A 20,820-nucleotide genomic window follows, 5' to 3' on the forward strand; every position below is an offset into this window, starting at 1 on the left:
ACCAGATTCTTGCTGCCAAGACGAAGCTGTAGATAGCAAACAGACGCCTCCCATGAGTCTTCCAGACTGCGAGGCCACAAGCCAAGATCAGAGACGCTGAGAATCAAAACAGGTCACCGCAACTCCAATTGATAACACTCCACATGGCTTCAAGGCCTTGCCTGCCTTTTAAACCCTGCTGATGAGGACCACACACAAACACAGCTGTTTCTAATTCAATGGTGAAAATATTTCTTTAACTGCTCCTTTCATTGCTCTGAACGTCTCTGTCTCATGTCAATGACAGCTTGTGCCTCATCACCTAATGACTCCAAGCTACTGGCTGGGGAGAGCTCCCCCCCCCCCGGCTCTCATGCTGTTCTCCTTCATCCCATTCCTGACTCTCCTCTCCCCGTCCGACTGTTCAGCCCCCTCCTCTGCGCTGTCATCCTCCTCCGGGCATGGAGCCAGCAAGGACACAGCTGGTCCCTGAGCAGCCTCAGGCTGAATCACAACACTTGTAGATGCTTCATTACCCAAATTAGGTAACATCATCAGTGCTCTGCTGATGTTACATAGTTTGGGTAATGAAATGTCTGCAAGAAAACAACCAAAGAGAGCACAAAGGACTGCTCATTCCAACCCTGAGCTACAAATATTCTCCTTTATTAATTTCCCTGTTCTCTAGAATGCATTCGCTCGATTGCAACAGGATCAAATTCACTTAAGGAAATCCTTAAGACTTAGCTATTTCCCCCAAGTGTTAAGGTCAGTTGATTGGGAGTTTCCTCCTAAAGGTCCTTTTTTGGTATGTTTAGCCATCATTTCATATTTTGTATTTATATTTTGCATTGTTTTTCTTTTGTTTAGTTTGTCCTTATGCTGTATGCTTCCCAGAATAGAATAGAATAGAATAGAATAGAATAGAATGGAATGGAATGGAACAGAACAGAACAACAGAGTTGGAAGTGACCTTGAGGTCTTCTAATCCAAACTCCTGCTTAGGCAGGAAACCCTACACCACTTCAGATGAACAATTATCCAACATCTTCTTAAAAACTTCCAGTGTTGAAATTAACCAGTGTTGGTTAATTGTTCTAACTGTCAGGAACTTTCTTCTTAGTTCTAAGTTGCTTCTTTCCTTGATTAGTTTCCAACCATTGTTTCTTGTTCTACCCTCAGGTGCTTTGGAGAACAGCCTGACTCTCTCTTCTTTGTTGCAACCCCTGAGATATTGGAACACTGCTAACATGTGTCCTCCTAGTCCTTCTTTTCATTAAATTAGACATACCCAGTTCCTGTTTTAGCCTCCAGTCCTCTAATCATTTTTGTTGCTCTTCTCTGCACTCTTTTTAGAGTCCCAACATCGTTTTTACATCATGGTGACAAAAAACTAAATGTAGTATTCCAAGTGTGGAATATTTTAATAAACTATGTTAGTTGGGTGATTTTATAAATCTTATAAACAAACAAACCAAAGTTTTCTGGAAAAGTAGAAATCTGCTTACAAGAGTAAAAATCTTAAAAGCAACAAATCAATTAAGTGAAACATTAATTAATGCCTAGTCCCTAATTAGCTATGAACATGAATAATCTCAAAAGGGCTAATTAATGGGTGACTTAATTAGTATTTTACTGGAAGCAAGAGCACTCATTTGGGGTAGAGACTTATAAACAAGGCCAAGATGGTAGTACTCATCCCCTCCACTTTCAAAGGTGTATTGCCATATTGACTTTTTGACTTGCCCCCGCAAATACACTTGATAGCCGTACAGAAAACCATAGTTTACATAGGGAAGATACAGAACCATTCAAGGAATCCGTGGCCACATCTATGAAATCATTAGGAGCTGAGCCTGATACAAGGAAACATTATTTTTTTGATATTACACAAAGGGAAACAAGCTGGTTCGGTTTCGCAGAATGAAGTTGATACGTAGTCTATGTACAGAAAGTTAAAATGTGGTCCTAGACATCTCAAACACTAAGTTTGAAAAATACTTGTAGCTGGTTACCAAGAAGGTTATATCAGAATAGGACATACTGAGCCACATGGACAATGAAGTAGACCCTATTTTTTACTAAAGTGACAAAATCAATGATGTTTGAGGCTTACACCAATTTCACAATAAGTATGCTTCTCAGGCTCTGACAAATGGAAAAAAGGGAAATGTTTGTAATGCCCTTGAGAGTCATCACTAGATCATCAAATACTGTTTGTCATTTGTAAATTCCTGGTGCCAGAAATAATAAGAAAAACTAATAATGTATCCTGTGCCATTAAGAAGTTTCCCATCCCTTGATTATATGGCCATTCAAGGCTATTAAATGGATGTAGTGTTTAAGGTGACGATTGAGGAGCAGAATCATCCTCATGGATGGAAAACTCATCCATTCACCCAATTATCTCTGCCCAGCCTGGAAGGATTGATTTGAGGATAAAATTAAGTGAAATCTCTAAATAAGCGGCTTTGAGCTCTCAGGAAAAGGGTGGAATTTACATTTAAGGAACAGTAATAAATGTATGAATACATGTTGAAGACAGGACCTAACAGCAGATGTTCATTATGTTTATCAAATGAAACCTCCCCATCCAAAGGCAGTAAACTCGGAAATGGTAGCAAGAAATGGAGGAAGATATTACTGCTCCTACTGTCTAATCCATCTGCCTCTGCCTATTACTCCTCATTTAATATCCACTGTTGGGGCTGGAATCTCAATCTTTGAATGAAGCTGTCTGTCAAACCAGTGCAGAAATTGGTGATAAATTAATGGTTTGCTACACATTGCCTTAAACACGAGCTAAGCACAGCCCATAAAGTCATCTGCTACAATATCCTTCCTGTCAATGACTACTTCAGCTTCAACCACAACAACACTCAATCACACAAGATACAAACTTAAAGTAAACTGCTCTAAACTCGACTGCAGGAAATACAACTTTAGTAACAGAGTAGTTGATGCATGGAATTCACTATCAGACTCAGTAGTATTATCACCTAACCCCCAAACTTTACCCCTAGACTATCCACTGTTGACCTCTCCCGATTCCTGTGAGGTCAGTAAGGGGTGTGCATAAGTGCACCAGAGTGCCTTCCATCCCCTGTCCTAATGTTTCTCTTTTACTAATATCATGTACATAAATATTATTATATCTTTATATACCACCAATACGTACTTGACAAAACAAACAAACAATCTTGTATTATATCTGTTTGATTGCAATGTTTCAATTCTGCTTTTCAATTTAAAAAGTACATAAAGAGCCCCATTGGTGAAGCTTGCTGGGTAAGAGATTTTTCAGTCCAGTCTTCCTTATCTTCTGGATGGAAATTATGGGAGCTAAAATCCTCTATATCTGGAAGACTTCAGGACTTCACTCAGATTTATTGGTTCCCTATAACAGATACAGGAAAAATAAGCCTTTATGAAGATCTAGGATTTGTGAGATGGCAGTCTGGTCAAATACAGAGAGTCTTTCCTTGAAGAAAGAATTGTGAATAGATTGATTGGAGAAAAATGAAACTGCAGAATGAACGATACCAAAAAATAAAAATAAAAATAGCCCCCACAGAACAGTTGTGGTTGATAACACAAACATGCTTTCTCTGTGTAAGCCACAGAAGACAATGAAGAGCAAACCCATGCACATGCTCTCAGGAGCAAATTCCATTGAATAAACTTCCACTGGAATGTAAGACTCCAAAAACAACACACATACAACTCTCCCTATTGCATCTGAAGACAGAAGAACTGCAGGAAACATGGCAGTATTGAATTTTTCATGGCTAGGAATGGAATTCTTCCTCTAAAATGTTTTTTAAAGCAAGCAATGGCCTTGGAAATTAATTTCAGTTAAAACAGTGGAAGAAAATATATCATTTCCAGGGGCTGGACATTTTCAAGAATTTGCCATTAAAACAAATAGGAAAGATTCTTTGCCAGCAGAAGCTTTGGGCTGTAATTCTGTGCTACAGTAAGTTGTTTGCAAGGCATTCTCAGTGCTTTAAATTCCATTAATAACTCTCAGTGACATCTGCAATCTGTGCCAATGTGACAATATGCAGATCGAATGGTTATGTAGCCCTCAAGAGTACTTTTCTAATTGAGTGGCCATGTCTAGTAGTCTGGAAGTAAACTTTTCATACTTATCAAGTAGGGAAAAGATTTTGGTGGTATCACCAGAGAGAGAAGAAAAACTCCCCCAAACTGACAGCTGGTAAACAACACACCCAACCGGCAAATACAAAGGTGGTTTCAAAGCCTAACTTTCCTTCTTCATGTTTGCATAATCCACCCTGAAGGGAAAGAAAGGGAGGGTGGTTGCAGTTTTAAGGAGGAGCAAAAGATTGGAAATGAAATTCCAATCTTCTTCTATGTTTCTATGTTTCTAAATTGAGCTGGAATTGAGAAGAAAGTGGAAATTTGGAAGGACCTGCATATTTTTTAAAATTTATTTTATTTTTTATTTATTCTTTGTCCAATATACAATACATATGAAAGAGAATAGACATTAAGTAATATATATAATGATAGAAAGTAAGAAAGAAGGGAAGTAGGAGGAAAGGAGAGAAAATGTATGATATATGAGATAAGGAAAGAAGATTGGACAGGAGACAATAGGCACGTCAGTGCACTTATGTATGCCCCTTACTGGCCTCTTAGGAACCTGGAGAGGTCAATCGTGGAGAGTCTTAGGGAGAAATGTTGGGGGATGGGGGCTGACACCACTGAGTCTGGCAATGAGTAGGATTCAGTGTGTAGGGAGGAAAGCGCATTATACTTATTCATCAACTCCGTGTACCCAAAATTACACCTTTGTGCCCATTTTAATGAACTTTAAAAGTAACTACCACCAACTGATTTTGCAGACATTGTCACTTAGCAACCCTGGAACATGAGCCAGCTCCATTCATTTGCACATAAAAAAGAGCAGAATATGGTACACTGCTTTCTTAGTTCCCTTGCTCTGACTGAAAGCATGTCCAAATCTTTCCCGGTGCCCATCCGGGAAGTTGAACTACACTCCCATAACAGCAATAACAATAGCATGTAAACTTATAGTCCACTTCACAGTACTTTACAGCTCTCTCTAAGCGATTTAACGAGAGTCAGCATATCTGGGTCCTTATTTTACCAAACTTGGAAGGATTGGAACGCTGAGTCAACCTTGAGCCTACTGAGATTCAATATGACAAACTGCTGGCAGCCGGTGATCAGCAGAAGTAGCTTGCAGTACTGCACTCTAACCACTGTGCCACCTGGCTCTATTATGATCAGCCAGTGTGGTCAAATAGCTGGGGGATTTCAGAAACACATCTGGAGTACAAGCACATCTGGTGGACACCAGACAGGGAGCCATCCAGGCTACCCAGTCATTGCAGAAGGCACAGTAGAAAAACTCTTGCGAAGGGAGAGAGGGAGGGTGGAGGGAATCAAAATTTCCACTATTGCCCAAAGACCAAAAGGCTTTGAAGAAGAGAGAGAAAGAATGGAGACAGGGAGGCATGTCCAAAATAATAATAATAATAATAATAATAATAATAATAATAATAATAATAATAACAATCACAACAACAACAATAATAATAATGATGGTGATGATGATGATGATGTAATTAAGTATGGATCATTGACATCACAATCTCAGGAGATAGCAGAATTGAGGAGAAGCAACTAGAGAAATTTGCTACGAAGATCTGAAAATGGAGCTGCAACAATTCTGGCATAAGCCAGTGAAAGTGGTCCCAGTGGTCGTTGGCACGCTGGGCACAGTGCCAAAGGATCTCAGCGAACATTTGAAAACCATCGAAATTGACAAAATCTCCCTCTGTCAATTGCAAAAAGCCGCTTTACTGGGATCGGCACACATACAGTAATTCACCACTATATCAGCAGTCCTAGATGCTTGGGAAGCACCCGACTGGTGATGAAATACGAAATCCAGCATAGTGATCTCGTTTGCTGTGTTGTATTGTTGAAATAATAATAATACTAATAATACTAACAACAACAACAATAACAACAACAACAACAACAACAACAACAACAACAACAACAATGCTCTCCATCTTAAACTGCTTTGTGACTTCCTGACGCTACAAAAGTTTTGATTTGGGGGAAGCAAGCAAACTACAAATATCACCCAGTGTATCCTTGAAAACAGCAGCAGCAGCATAACATTCCTGCTCCCACAGTAGCCCCAAATCTTTCTCTCTCTCTCTCTCTTTTTCTCACTCACTCTCCTCTTTCCCCCCGCTCTCTTTCTCTCTTTCTCCCTCCCTCCCAAATTTCATTCTCTCGGAGCTCCCCCCCCCCGGAGAACCTAGTGGGTCCCCTCCTTACCCGGCGCTCCTCTCCTTTCTTTTCCAACCTTCGCTCTTTCTTTTTTTTTACGTCCCGCCGCTTCCAGCCCCCAGATCACCAGACAGGCATCCCTTGCGTGGCCAAACCTCTCCCTTTGGCTCCGAGGAACACGGAGGCGGAGAAGAAACCCGATTGGTTTTAACCACAGACAGGCTGCTCAGGACAGAGTCGCTCCCGACCTCGCCTCGTTCTTCTCCAACCCCGGAGGAGAAGGCGCACTGAGGCTAGAAAGTGGAAGGAAGCCCAGAAAGGAGACAGCCCTGCCTGCGCTCCCACGTGGAAGGCGTGGGGAGGGGAAAAAACGGGAAGGGCGCCGGGTTGAATCTCCAGCGGGGCGGAGCCAGCATTGCCGTCCAGTTTGGCTGTCGTTATACCGCGTACAGCTGTGATCCAGCGTTTACTGGGGAGCGAAAAGCCGCGATCTTACGCCCAACTGGCCCGGGAAGGATGCGTCTCTCGCCTCTCTTTGCATTGCACGAAGAGTCTTCGCACGAAGGGATTTAGCTAAACGCGAACTAGTTCTGGCGTTGGGAAAGTGGGTGGAGGTCCCAGGCGGTAGAGGAATAGCTGGAGGGTGCTCTTTGCGCCTTGGGTTGAACAGCGGAGCATCGGCTCCTCTCATAAGAGAAGTTGCTCTTGTGACAGACCACTTTCTGATTTTTTAGATCTGCCGCCGATCCAAATAAGTGCTATTGTTTTGAGAGTGGGGAGGGAAGTTGCGCACCATTACACTAAACTTTTAAAGTAACTACTTTAGTTACTTTAGTAGTTAAAGTAACTACTTTGAGTTGAAGAGACTAATTCAGCTTCAACCACAACAATACATGAGCACACCATAGATACAAACTTAATGGTAAACAGCTCCAAACTCTACTGCAGAAAATACGATTTCAGCAACAGAGTGATCGAAGCCTGGACTGGAATGCACTACCTGACTCTGTGGTTTCTTCTCCAACCCCCCAAAACTTTAACTTTAGACTGTCTACTGTCAACATCACCCAATTCCTAAGGATTTTGCATAACCTCACAATCGTGCTTCCATCCCTGTCCCACTGTCCCCATTTTTATTGTTTTATTGTTTTGTTTTTTGCCTGCCTGCCTGCCTGCCTGCCTGCCTCTCTATCTATCATCTATCTATCTATCTATCTATCTATCTATCTATCTATCTATCTATCTATCTATCTATCTATCTATCTATCTATCTAGATTTACACCAAGTACACATAAAAGTCAATATAAAAACCCCTAAAAACAATACAAAACAGTGTAAAACCAACAACTTACAATCTAAAACAGTTAAAAACAGCCATGCATATCTTTCCTGGCGCCAGGCTTGCTGGAAAAGCCAAGTCTTTTCAGCTTTTCGAAAGGCCAGTAGGGTGGGGGAAGTCCAGATCTTAGGAGGTAGCTGGTTCCAAAGAGATGGAGCAGCCACAGAGAAGGCCCTTCCCCACAGGCCCGCCAGCCGACACTGTTTAGCTGATAGGACCCAGAGGACACCAACCCTGTGGGCTCTTATCAGTCACTGGGAGCCATGCATAGGAGGGAGCCTCAAAGGTAGTCTTTGTACTTATTTACTTTGCCTATGTTTATGTTTATTCCTATACCTGCTATCTTGTATATGTTTGACAAATAAAACAAACAAACAAGCTAACTTTCTGGACTGTTGCATGTTGCATGTGCCTTGGAGATCTGCTCGAGATTCTTGTGTATCTCTTACCCCGTTCGAAAACTGCCATTTAGATACTTTATTATGGGTCCAACTTGTCCAGAACTCTGATACCATAAAGGATTTCCCCCCATCACTTGCCACCTGAACATGTCCATCAGAAAGGCAACATATTAATTGGGTAGATTTATAAAAATGTACTCTATTGCTGAGCCAGTCATCCAGGGAAGGGTAGAGGAAAAACTGTAGTTCATTAGTATAGCCAAGGATTTCATGCAAAAATCTTAGGTGGAACCTCTGGCATCTCAAATAAGGGTAAAAAAATATTATCAAATTACCAGCTTTGCCAGTCTTCTTTGGGGTAGGGTGAGGATCACTTTCTTTTTGAGCTTTTAAGGTGGGGGTGTCAAACTCAATTTCATTGAGGTGCACATCAGGGTTATGTTTGATCTCAAAGGGAGGTGTGGGGGTGTGGCCAGCTTGACATCACTCATTTGGGGTGGGGGTGTGGCACAAGTGCTCTGCCAGTGAAAATGGCCTCCTGAGGTCTGTTTTCAGCAGCAACTTCCTCCTATAATCTTCTGCCAGTGAAAATGAGCTCCGTTGGGACCCTCCCAAGCTCTATTTCACTGACAGAGGCACCCTGGGCTAGACCTTTGCTGTTTCCAGGGTGGCCCCACAGGCCAAATCTAAGCACCCTGTGGCACCCTGCTTTAGTGAGTTTAGATTAAAAAGTGACAAAACTGGACTGCATGTGGCTGAAATTTGTTGAGTATTGTTTCCATTTTGGCTTTTAATATTTCCTCCACTGGAAGACCAACCAACAAGTGTTTTAAGCAATGCTGTGGATATTGTGACTATTTATAATTCTTAACCCATTTTGATCCTTAAATTTGTCCTAATCTTTAAAAATCAAAAGCTCCAAAAATGTCAATTTCTTTCTTTCTTTCTTTCTCTCTCTCTCTCTCTCTCCCATTCTCCCCCCTCCCTTCCTTCCTCTCTCTTTCCCTCCCCCCTCCCTTCCTCCCCTCATTCCTTCCTTCCTTCCTTCCTTCCTTCCTGCTTTCTTGCTTTCTCAAATTTAGATGGCTGCCCAACACAGATGACTCTAGGCAGCTTACAATATTAAAAAATCCACAACATAAAAACTATACAAGTCTGACCCCTCCCCCCTCCCCATGGCAGCAGCAACACAATCAAGTCAATCACTTGATCAGCTCCATCTCCATTTGGGACCCCCAGGCTAGCTGACAAAACTACACATTCATGTCTTTTCAAAAGAACAACAGGTCATAGATTTGGCTAATGACTCAAAGGCACACACACAAAAAGGATACAGCAGTTTCCTATTTTTCTGTGCCTCTGTGACTCTTGCTCACAAAGCAAGGAGCACAATGAATCACAGGGTTAAACACACGATTTTATCAATGTTTGCTGTTACAACATCTTGGTTTTTAGGGCTGCTGCTGGGAGTGACTCAGATTCCCATTTTAATCTGTTCAAAGTAAAGTACTTCTGTCCTACTTTTTTTTTGGGGGGGGAGGCAATGGAAGGAGCCAAAATTCACAATGTGAATATTTTGGAATAGTGTAGAATTCCCTTCTCTTTGTATTAAATAAGAATAAGACCTTTTTTTTAAAAAAAGGAAAAAGCCCTTATTTTAAATAGTAAAAAAAATTGTAAAAAAAATTGGATCAAGATAGATATTCCCAGATTGTGCAGTAATGTGATGCCCTAAGGGCTAAATGAATTTCTGCATCTCCCTCTGAATCACAAAATAAATGATAGTGATTAATTAGCAAAAATTAAATGTCTAAATAATAAAAAACACTGTGACCCATGTATAATTTTGACAGATGCTCAAATCCAGGGTTTTAGCCCTCTCTGAAAATACCCAGCTTTTCTATTCAACCTCTCACAGACAAAAGTGGGTTGTTGGCAGTGAGTTTTGATACTAGTGTAGATATTTGCTTTTTTAAAATATTTGTAACTGTAAGTTGCTGGGTCAACCTGGAAAATCACATGCTACAACTATGAATTTTATCTTTAAAGACTAAAATATTTCTCACTCCAGAAATATGTCTTTGGTTGAACTAAATTCAGCCCCAGAGCTGAGTTAACATGTGCATAGGAGGTGGTATAATTTAAATATGATGGACTGCACCATATTTTAGCAGAATGGCCATATGTCAGTCTAAAAGAATCAATGCATCATTTATCTACTCAAAACCAGCACATAACTCCAAGTAGTTTGCAGAGGATTAATACAGGGAAAGAGGATACACATTGAGAAATAATATCTGTAGGGGTTGGAGCCAGTGAGAAGAGGACCAGCAGTTCCCAGGCTAAAGAAAGTCATAACAAAAACATATAACAACCTTTAAATTTCAAGCTCTCAAGCAATCTGTAAAGAGGAAGGAGTCAAAGTTGAATTTAAAGTCCAGAGAGCATAAATCCCTGCTTCCTTTGTACTACGATGCATTTTTATTGGCATTTATTTTGTGTTTGTAAATAAAATGTTTGTAATTTTGAAAGGCAATAAGCATTTGAATCTATCCAAGCTGTGTGTTGTGAGTTTTCTGCCAAGGCAAACCAAAAAGTGAAGCTAAGCCTTGAAACTTAATCACAAACTGTGATTGACAGCCATATCTTGTCTGGAAGAATCTTTAATTTAAACAGTATTGCAAAACACCCCTCTGAAGTCTGGAGATAATTGTGACAGGTCATCATGTGCCTGGTTGGTCTGCTACATCAAGGACAAGGGTTCAAGGGTTCAAAAAAGTTCCAAGAGCCAGGCTATGACCAGGATGGGGTGGTGGTGGAAAGTCCTGAATAAATTGTGGTGGTGGTGGAGGGTGGGTGGGTGGGTCGGTGGGTGGGTGGGTGGGTGGTGGTGATGGTTTAATTATATAGTTGTACATTCCATCTTCACTTTCCAACTCATCTCCCTCCACCCATTTTACATTATATGTAAAAGTAGTGCTATCCAAATGTTAGTACCTCATTTTTTAAAAATAAATGTTCCCTTGCAATTAAAGAGAAAAGAGACAGAACTGAAATGTCTCCCCAGAGGTGTTGATGGAAGTAGATTCATTTATTTTATGCACTGAATATATTTATTTAGCAAACCTGCATAGCCACCAGTCTCACAAAACATGACTCTGGGTGGCATATAAGCAACAATTAAAATTACAATTGAAAGAGGACTATCCACAGAGGGAACCATAGCTTTGCTTGTCCCAAAGGTGCTTCTTCAAGAGGCAACAGGTTTTTTTCTGGGTTTTCTTTGAAGACATTTCGCTTCTAATCCAAGAAGCTTTTTCGGCTCTGAATTTCTTTGAAGATGTTTCGCTTCTTGAATTGGATGAGAAGTGGAACATCTTCGGAGAAAAACCAGGAAGTCTAGTTGCCTCTTGTAAAAATCACCTTTGGGACAACCATGACCTGGATTGAATGAGAATCTCCATAGACATTTAGCGATTCAGCTTTGCTTGTGCAAACCTCAGCTTTAAAAAAATCTGTGATCCTCCCATTGCTTGCAAATACTAATGTTGCAAACCACATTTTGAAGGATTAAGTTTCACATCCCTGCATAAAATGATGCTGAGGTAGACTAGGCAGTCCTGTACTTAACGTTCAAATATACATACATCAAAATAAAATAAAGCAAAACCAGAGCCTTACCTCTTCAGCTACCTGATGGTTTTCCAGACCGTGTAATTGATCCTCCAGTGTGCAACTTTTGTAAGCCAAGCAAAATTCCACATAGCTGCTGAACTCATACATTATGTGTATCCCATGAATAGCTGAAAAAGATATTAAGCTTGATTCGTTTTCTCTTGTGGAAGACACCCAGGTCTTTGGGTCGGTTTATAGTTCAACTATCTCTATTAAGGGAACTTGGAAAGTGGGTTAACTCCATTACTAATATGTTATACAAACCCAGGGAATTGTGCTTTATTCACTAAATCGTGATTGTAGCGAACTGCAGCATAGTGTATTGTGTGAGCATTGTCGTTGTTCATAAAAGCACAAAAGTGCCAGTAAGAAAAAAAAGAAACAGTCTGATATTTAAGCTTGAACATTAATCAGAAGAATGGATTGTTTCCCACCATTGTTATTCTTTCTCACTTTATTTATTCTGCGAGATGGGTAAGAGAACCAATGGGTATTATTTGAATGCAGTCATTGTTAGAAAAGGAATGGAATGAAAAGTAAAAATGGCAAAAGCATTCTGGTTCTTTGCAGAGGTGGGTTCCTCCTAGTTCAGTAGGAACTGGGAGGAAAATGCTGGTGATATCATGATGACATCACTGAACCCGATCAGTCGGTGCTGGTCTGTGAGTGCCACCATCTTTTTTTTAAAAAACTTTTTTTGGGGGGGGTTGCACTGCGCATTCACACACACACACATACAAGGCATGGCCATGCGGTTCAGGAAGAAGTGAACCAGCAGTGAGGTAAGTTGGAACCCACTCCTGTTCTGACCTTTAAAGTACAGAACAGCCAGATAACATTTGGAAATAACTCAGGCAGTTAACTCCTTAATTCATTGCAATTGGCTTCATGAAGTAGTCCATTGGGTGGGGCTGACACTTGCCTCTCAGCTATTGGCCTACGGTGGCCTACGGTGGCCCTGTTAATGCATATTGTGCTGTGTACCATATATTTTTGGCTAATAGAAAAAAATCTATCTCCATCAGTTAGGGATGCTTTCCATTTCTGGTCCATAGTGGTAAAGGAGATTCTAAGGAAATTGACATGTTGATGAGTTCAGCATTGCCAGTTGTGTAACAACATTAGTTAGTCATCATTTGCATACATCATTGTTTCCTCTATGCATGCAATTCTGCTCAATTATGCCAGAGAAGTAGGCGGGACACTGAATGAAAATACTGAAGTGATACTCTGGAAAAACCCCTCTTAGCAGTAGCGACTGCGAAAGAGACCTCGGAGTCTTGGTGGATAATCAACTAAACATGAGCCAACAATGTGCAGCAGTAGCTTAAAAAGCCAACACAATCCTAAGCTGCATCAACAGGGGAATACACTCCAAGACCAGGGAAGTCTTAATACCACTCTACTACGCCCTGGTCTGACCACACCTGAAGTACTTTATTCAGTTCTGGTCACCACACTTCAAAAGAGACATTGAAACTCTGGAGAAGGTGCAAAAAAGAGCAACCAAGATGATTAAGGGATTGGAAACCAAGACTTACGAAGAGAGACTGAGGGAACTGGGCATGGATAGCCTAGAGAAAAGGAGGGCCAGAGCAGACATGATAGCAGTCTACAAGTATATGAGGGGATGTCACAGAGAGGAGGGGATCACTTTATTCTCCAGGGCACCAGAGGGCCGGACGAGGAACAACGGCTGGAAGCTGACCAAGGAGAGATTCAACATGGAGATAAGGAGGAACTTCCTGACGGTCACAGCGATCAACCAATGGAACAACCTACCAGCGGATGTTGTGAACTCCAACACTCTGGACATTTTTAAGAGAAGATTGAACTGCCACTTGACTGGTGTGCTATAGGGTTCCTGCTTGGGCAGGGGGTTGGACGTGATGACCTTCATGATCTCTTTCAACTCTAACAATAAATAAATAAATAAAAATATGTGTTGCCCAACTGATATGTCATGCATAGATCTGTGGTTAAGCTAGCCTTTGAAAATTAAATGTTGAATTATATATTCTATAATATAGAGCAGTGGTTCTCAAATAATGGGGTGCCCCCCCTGGGATGGTGCAGAGCAATCGGGGGGGGGGGGGCGTGATCCCGGGGAATGTGGTCTTTTTTTGCTGCAGGGAGTAGGGTTCTTTTGCACCAAACAATAGCACACAGCACAGAGCAGGAGATATGAAGTGGAGATAACAAACCCTTAAGAGACAGCATGGAAGAATATTTAACAGGGATGAAAAGAAAGGAGGAGAGAGACGGAGATAATGAGACAATCTCCCAAAAGCTAAGATGAGGAAATAAGATGAAGCATACGTAGCGCTTGGCTTCACCGTGACCACTGGTATGTTTACTGTGTCTAAAAATGTTGGCAGTGGACAGCATGAAGACAAATAAATTAAGGCATCACTTAACCCTGCTGTTCTGTTTAGAAAAAATCCCTAATCTTATGTTCCCGGGTCTATTTGACCCGGACTGCAAATTGATCATTTTAGGTACTTATATTTGGTCTTTTTGAAAGCTTTTTTCACCTGGAAACAAGTTTGAACATTTCTGCACACAATGGAATGAAAATTGAACTTAAAAAATTAATCCTTATTGGTTTATTTTGCACATAAATGTGCCCCCCCCCGTTTTTGTGAAATGTTTTTCAATTTATGGATAGTTTTGCTTGCAAAATGCATTCTATTTTACTGAAGTTGGTGTGGGATTGGTAGCTTGAACATTTCTGCACACAATGATATGAAAATTGAAATGAAAAAAGTAAATCTTATTGATTTATTTTTCTGATATAATGCATGCCCCCCCTGTTTCTGTGAAATAGTCTTCACTTTATGGATAGTTTTGTTATCAAAATGCATTCTATTTTACTAAAGTTGGTGTGGGATTTGTAGCTTGAACATTTCTGAACATAATGATATGGAAATTGAACTGGAAAGATTGATGCATATTGGTTTATTTTGCACATAAAGTTATTTCAATTTATATTAAAAATATGCTGTTAATTTCAAACTTACATACTTTTTTTTAGTAAAATGGATTTCTGTCATAAAATTAGTTCTCTGGCTACAATGTGGTTGATTTTCAAAAGGATATTCCAAATATTTCTAGCCAAATATGTATAACAAGTGACAATAATGGCACACAGCAAGGCCGAGGGGGGGTGGCCCTTTTGTGGCAAAAATAAACCAATAAGAACCATTTTTTTCAGTTCATTTATATTTTTCTTATGTTCAGGATTGTTCAATTTAGTATATCAAACCTTTTGGGGGAAAATTCCTTAGGGATTTGTAGCCTTAAAAAATATAAATTGACACGAAATTCAGAAAGGATGGGGAGAGGGGCTTTTTGATCAAAATAGAAATATAAGTCTCAATTTTTCCAGTTCAATTTTCATATCATTATGTTCATAAATGTTCAAACTAGGTTTCCAGTTGAAAAAGTCTTCTAAAAGACCAAATTCAAGTACCTAAAAAAAATCATTTTGGTCCGGGTCTATATGACCCGAACAGACTAAACGTGACTTTTTTTTGCCCAGAAAATTTTTTTCCCCACCCCCACAAATATTTTTTTGATGATCAGCATTGTTAAATTGAGTAAATGAATGCCTAATATTTTAAAGAATATTTCGGATTTGGAGCATAAAAAAATAAAAAGTGAAAATGGTTGCAAGCAGCCAAGGGGGGGGGGGGGGCTTATTTCTGATGTTAAAAAACCAGTAAGAATCTTTTTTTTCAGTTCCTTTATATTTTTCTTATATTCAGAAATGTTCAAGCTACCAATCCCACACCAACTTCAGTAAAATAGAATGCATTTTGCAAGCAAAACTATCCATAACTTGAAAAACATTTCACAAAAACGGGGGGGGGGGCACATTTATGTGCAAAATAAACCAATAAGGATTAATTTTTTCAGTTCAATTTTCATTCCATTGTGTGCAGAAATGTTCAGACTACTTTCCAAGTGAAAAAAGCTTTCAAAAAGACCAAACATAAGCACTGCAAATGAAGAGTTTTCGGTCCGGGTCAGGGTGACCCGGGAACAGAAGATTTGTAACTTTTTTTGCCCAGCAAAAACTAAGCCCCCCACCCCCCCAAAAAAAATTCTCATAGAGAGAACCCCTGAAATGATGAACAGTCATGAAATTTCAAGTTTCAGATATGCAGGGAAATTTTTTTACAGGGACTCAAACTTGGCTTCGGGTCACATACGACCTGAACAGAACAGCAGGGGTTAAACACATTACACCCAAATCACACTGATAAGCCGCTTGAGGTTTTTTAGTGAAAAATATGCTCAATATTTCAAACAATTATCCCGGCACAGAGTTGGGGCTGCATGAAATGTTTGCTTCTTCCTAGGGAGAGGCGTAACATAAAATAATTGTAAGGATTGATATAGAGTAAGAAAATGCAGAACCTTATTTTGAGGAAGATTGAATTGTCTGACCTTGATAAGAAGTGTAAAATCCAGGGACAACCTAGCCTAGTGTCTTCCTTCACAGCTACAGTGGCTACAATGGCACTAGGAAGTTTCCTTTATCTAGGCCAGGGGTGTCAAACTTGTGTCACCACAGAGGCATCACATGATGTATCATCAGGACTTTCCCCCCTTTGCTAAACCAGATGTGGCATGGGCAGCATGTGATACATCCATCCTGCAGGATGTGAGTTTGACAGCACTGATTTAAGCTGCATAAAACTGAAGGACCAATCCTTCCATCCCTCCATTCATTCATTTTATAAAGTTGCTCAGCCAAAATGCATGACTGGGCAGATTTTAAAAAAGGTAAAAACATTATAACAAGATAATAAATAACTTATCCAGCAGCTGAGATAGTTTTTTCCTTAGAAAAAAGAAGGGCAGGAAAGGAGGAAGGAAATAACTCGCTTTGCTGCCATCTAGTTGTTATCTGAATGTGGAATTTTAGATATGGACGCTCTATTAATAATAATAATAATAATAATAATAATAATAATAATAATAATAATAATAATAATAATTTATTAGATTTGTATGCAGCCCCTCTCCAAAGACTTCTCCGAACAGAGAAGTAATTCTCCAGACTAATTGCCATCGGCAGTCTTTGGAGAACTGGAATAGTTGTACTCCAGGGTTAATAAGCTTTCCAGACGGGGAGACACAGTTGGACTTCTTGATAGCATATCATGCATACACTCAAAAGGTGGCTGCAGTGTAAGACTTGTACAATCAATATAGAGGCCATAAATAATATGATAAGCTTCAATTCACCCATTTATCCAAAGAAAAATATGAGGCTGCTCCTAGTCACCCCCTCTAGCCCTTCATTTGGTTTTATAATCCCACATCTTCATATCTTTCCTGAGCAACGGAGCAACGAACACTAGTCTGCAGACACCCACTGCTTTTTCATTTGGCAAATATGTATATAGTGATCATGTATGACTCAGGGGCATTCTGTTCATATTATGAACAGAGGCTTGTGCTTTGCAATACGCCTTTCTGATTTTTTCTTTTTATTATTATTATTATTATCAGCTACTCTTATTAAAATAACATTTGAAAAATCTGTGTGAAGCAGGGAGTGGCAGGAATTAAAGTAAGTTCTGCAGGCACATTGGTGTTCGTAGCCTACAGCCTAAAATTCCAAGCTACAACCCAAGGCTTCCTGATAGCCAGAAAACACATCAGGATTTGGCTGACGTGTTAAACTGCCTTCCTTGGCTTGGATGACTAAAAGGGTGCGGTGAATTCAGTAGCATTCTTCCTATCTGTGTTTCTTTCCTTTTATGTGCACTGAGAGTAGAGGCACCGAGACAAATTCCTTGTGTGTCCAATCACACTTTTTTTACAATTTATTTATTTGTCAAAACATGTACAAGATAATAGGTATAATAGGTATACTAAAACATAAAACAAAAGCAAGTAGGTATAGGTAAATTTGGACAATAGGACAGGGATGGCAGGCATGGTGGTGCACTTATGCATACCCCTTACAGACATCTTAGGAATGGGGCAAGGTCAACTGTAGACAGTGTAAGGTTAAAGTTTTTGGGGTTTGGGGAAGAAACCACAGAGTCAGGTAGAGCATTCCACGATTGATCACTCTGTTGCTGAAGTCATATTTGAAGTCGTAGACCAGTGATGGCGAACCTTTTTTCCCTCGGGTGCCAAAAGAGCGTGCGTGCATATTATCATGCATGCGCGAGAGCCCGCACCCATAATTCAATGCTTGGGGAGGCCAAAAACAGCTTCCCTCACCCCCCAGAGGCCCTCTGGAGACCAGAAATATTCTGTTTCCCAACTTCTGGTGGGCCCAGTAGGCTCATGTTTCACCCTCCCCAGACTCCAAAGGCTTTCCTGGAGGGTAAAAATGCCCTTCCCCATCCCCCCGGAGGCTCTCTGGAAGCCAAAAACACTGACCCAGAGCCTTTGTGCAAGCCAAAATTCATGCATGTTGGAGCTGAGCTAGGGCAACAGCTGACGTGCCAGCAGATACGGCTCTGTGTGCCACGTGTCATAGGTTCGCCATCACTATCGTATACACTTGGCCAATAAAAAATTCTATTCTATTCTATTCCATTCCATTCCATTCCATTCCATTCCATTCTATTCTTGAGAAAATGTGACAATTCAAAAACTCAGAGGGGCAGGGCCAGGTTTGCTTCATATCAATCTTTTCTTAATAGCTTAACTGAAGATATCAAGTGTTAGTTTTGCTATGTTTACTTACAGTACATAATAAAATCACTCGGGTGCTGATTAACTTAAGTTACAACTTTAAACACTGAAGTTCAACATTTCATTCTCCAGGTGGGAAATTTGTATTTGGTAAAATATGGTTGTGTAGAAAACCCCATGACAAAGAGGAAAGTTCTAATCTAATTTTCCATCTACCATGATATTTTCAGTGTACAAATTCAGATTTTCTTAGGACAATTCAGAGATGTAAGTCGTTAATGCAGGGGCGTCAAACTCACGTTATCATGATGGCATCATGTGATCTTTCAGGACTTCCCCCCCCTTCATTAAACCGGGTGTGGGTGTGGCCAGTGCATGATGCATCCAGGCGGCGGGTTTGACAGCCCTGCCTGAGTGGAAGACGGAAATGGTACAGTCCAATCAGATTTCTTTCACCTGAGATCTCAGGTTAAGCTCAAACTGGGAGGAATATTTGCCTGATAATCTTTGTGTGAGGTCTTTTCTAATTTGTCATTCTGCATGTTTTGTCCTCCAGCCAAATGTGTGGCTGGAGGTCTTGATTTCCTTCATACATGTCTTCCTTGTGGTTTTTAGACCTGGCAAGTTTTGAAAGTGAATACATCAGAGGTGGGTTCCTACCAGTTCTAACTGGTTCTTTAGGACTGTTAGCAAACCAGTGTTGACATTGCAGAGCTGGTTCTGTTGATGCCGGTCCATGGGCACCGCCGTCTTGATTTTTAAATTTTTAAAATTATTTTCTGGAAGGGACGCGCTCACTTCCATCACAATACGAACCAGCGGGGAATGTAGGTAGAACCCACCCTAGAATACATATGTACTTACATACATATATTACCATCATGCAATATTACCACAAGCCAGAAAAGGAGTCAGAAATATAAGTTAAAAGAAATTAAAACGTAAGATACACAAATGCCAATTCAACAACCGAATCTATCTATTACAAATGATCCTTTATTCTGCAATGTACAAGCATAGCTTTATTCACTGCTTTTTATTTTTTAAACTTCTTAACTCTTTTTTCCCCAGGATCTTATCAATTCCATCTGAACGTGACTTTCTTTGACTTCTCCTTTCTATCAACCCATTCATTGTCCTTTGATCAAATATTCTTTGGGTGAGATGATAGGATGCTACTCCAGCAATTTCTTCAACTGGTCAGTTGTATTTTTTTCCCTGTCTGTTTACAGCTAACCATGATGTCTTCCAATCTGGAACCAGCATATTTATATGCCTTTTGTTCTGTTGCCTATTGACAAGCAAAAGCAGCTTTTTGTAAAAATGAAGACCGCATGCCTTCCAATCATTGTTTTGTATGCGAAAGAGCGCCACTGTTTATATCCACTTTAGTTTAAAACTGGATTGAAAACAACAACAAATACTTCCCTACTGCAACTGCTTCCTGACTCCTAGTTTCGTCATAATGGGTGTCTGTCACATATGCTCACACAAAACATTGGCTCCATTTAGTAAAATCTGGCAAAGGACAACATGAGGGACACGCCTGGAAGCTCAAAGTTCAGGACCAGTCATTTCTACTGCAATTCAGTGAAAAAGACAGAGATTGGAACAACCTTATGAAAACAGTCAGAAAGAAAATGCAGATTTTGCAGTAGAAAGTCATAGGAAATATAAGATATGTAGTCCAATGTCCAAATGCTTACTGGGGTTTATTTTGTTTTAGCTAAACAATTGGTGTGAACTTGCCTTTATGGTTTTGCAATTCTTAGTTTGTAGTAGAAGTATAATACCAAAGCTACAGTGTAGCAAGTAGGGTCAAAAACATGGAAGAAGCTCCCAGTCACTCCCAAAGTTGTTATTATTTGTTCATAAAATCCATTAAACTATTTTTGTTAGTGTAAGCAATGCTTACACTACAAAAATAAAAACCATAAAAAAGTGGAAGAAACAGTAAGTTAATGTAAATTTATAAATATTTCTTAACAAAATAAATATAAGTACATAATGATAGATTTCCATCAAATTTGTAATACTTTCTATCTTTGCAAATCAATGCCCATTCATTCTTCTTTCATCTATCCTCTCTCATCTATCCTCTAACTTTTTATACTTCACCCTGCAGTAATTCTTTGACTCTCCTTTCCTTCCTTCCTTCCTTCCTTCCTTCCTTCCTTCCTTCCTTCCTCCCTCCCTCCCTCCCTCCCTCCCCCCCCCTCCTTCCCTCCCTCCCACCCTCCTCCCATTTTTCCCAGGATCCATTCTTGACATTAACATGGAGGAAAAATCTCTCAAAATGAAGACACAGAGAGGTTGGATTTCCTTTTCAGAATGCATGAGATGTCAAAAGTCTCCTTTTGCTAAATTTTTAGCATTTACACAATGTATTTTTTAATACAAAGGCTTCTCTTTCTGGCACTTTCTGACTGGACCATATACCACACAGCCTGCATTCAATAATA

General features: G+C 40.1%; 1 protein-coding gene across 6 annotated transcripts in view; it reads right to left on the reverse strand.

The window, feature by feature from the left end:
• Positions 1-6,460, reverse strand: part of INF2 (inverted formin 2) — a 96,913-nt gene extending 90,453 nt beyond the window's left edge. For 5 of the 6 annotated variants that reach the window (XM_070751336.1, XM_070751305.1, XM_070751346.1 and 2 more), the window contains exon 1: positions 6,325-6,413. The gene's annotated coding sequence lies outside the window, so the exon portion shown is untranslated. Of the gene's footprint in view, positions 1-6,324 lie in introns of all 6 variants that reach the window. The other variant, XM_070751326.1, reaches the window with a different exon arrangement.
• Between the last annotated feature and the right edge of the window lie 14,360 nt (positions 6,461-20,820).

Source organism: Erythrolamprus reginae, chromosome 1 (genome assembly GCF_031021105.1).
Source record: "Erythrolamprus reginae isolate rEryReg1 chromosome 1, rEryReg1.hap1, whole genome shotgun sequence".
Taxonomy (NCBI): domain Eukaryota; kingdom Metazoa; phylum Chordata; class Lepidosauria; order Squamata; family Dipsadidae; genus Erythrolamprus; species Erythrolamprus reginae.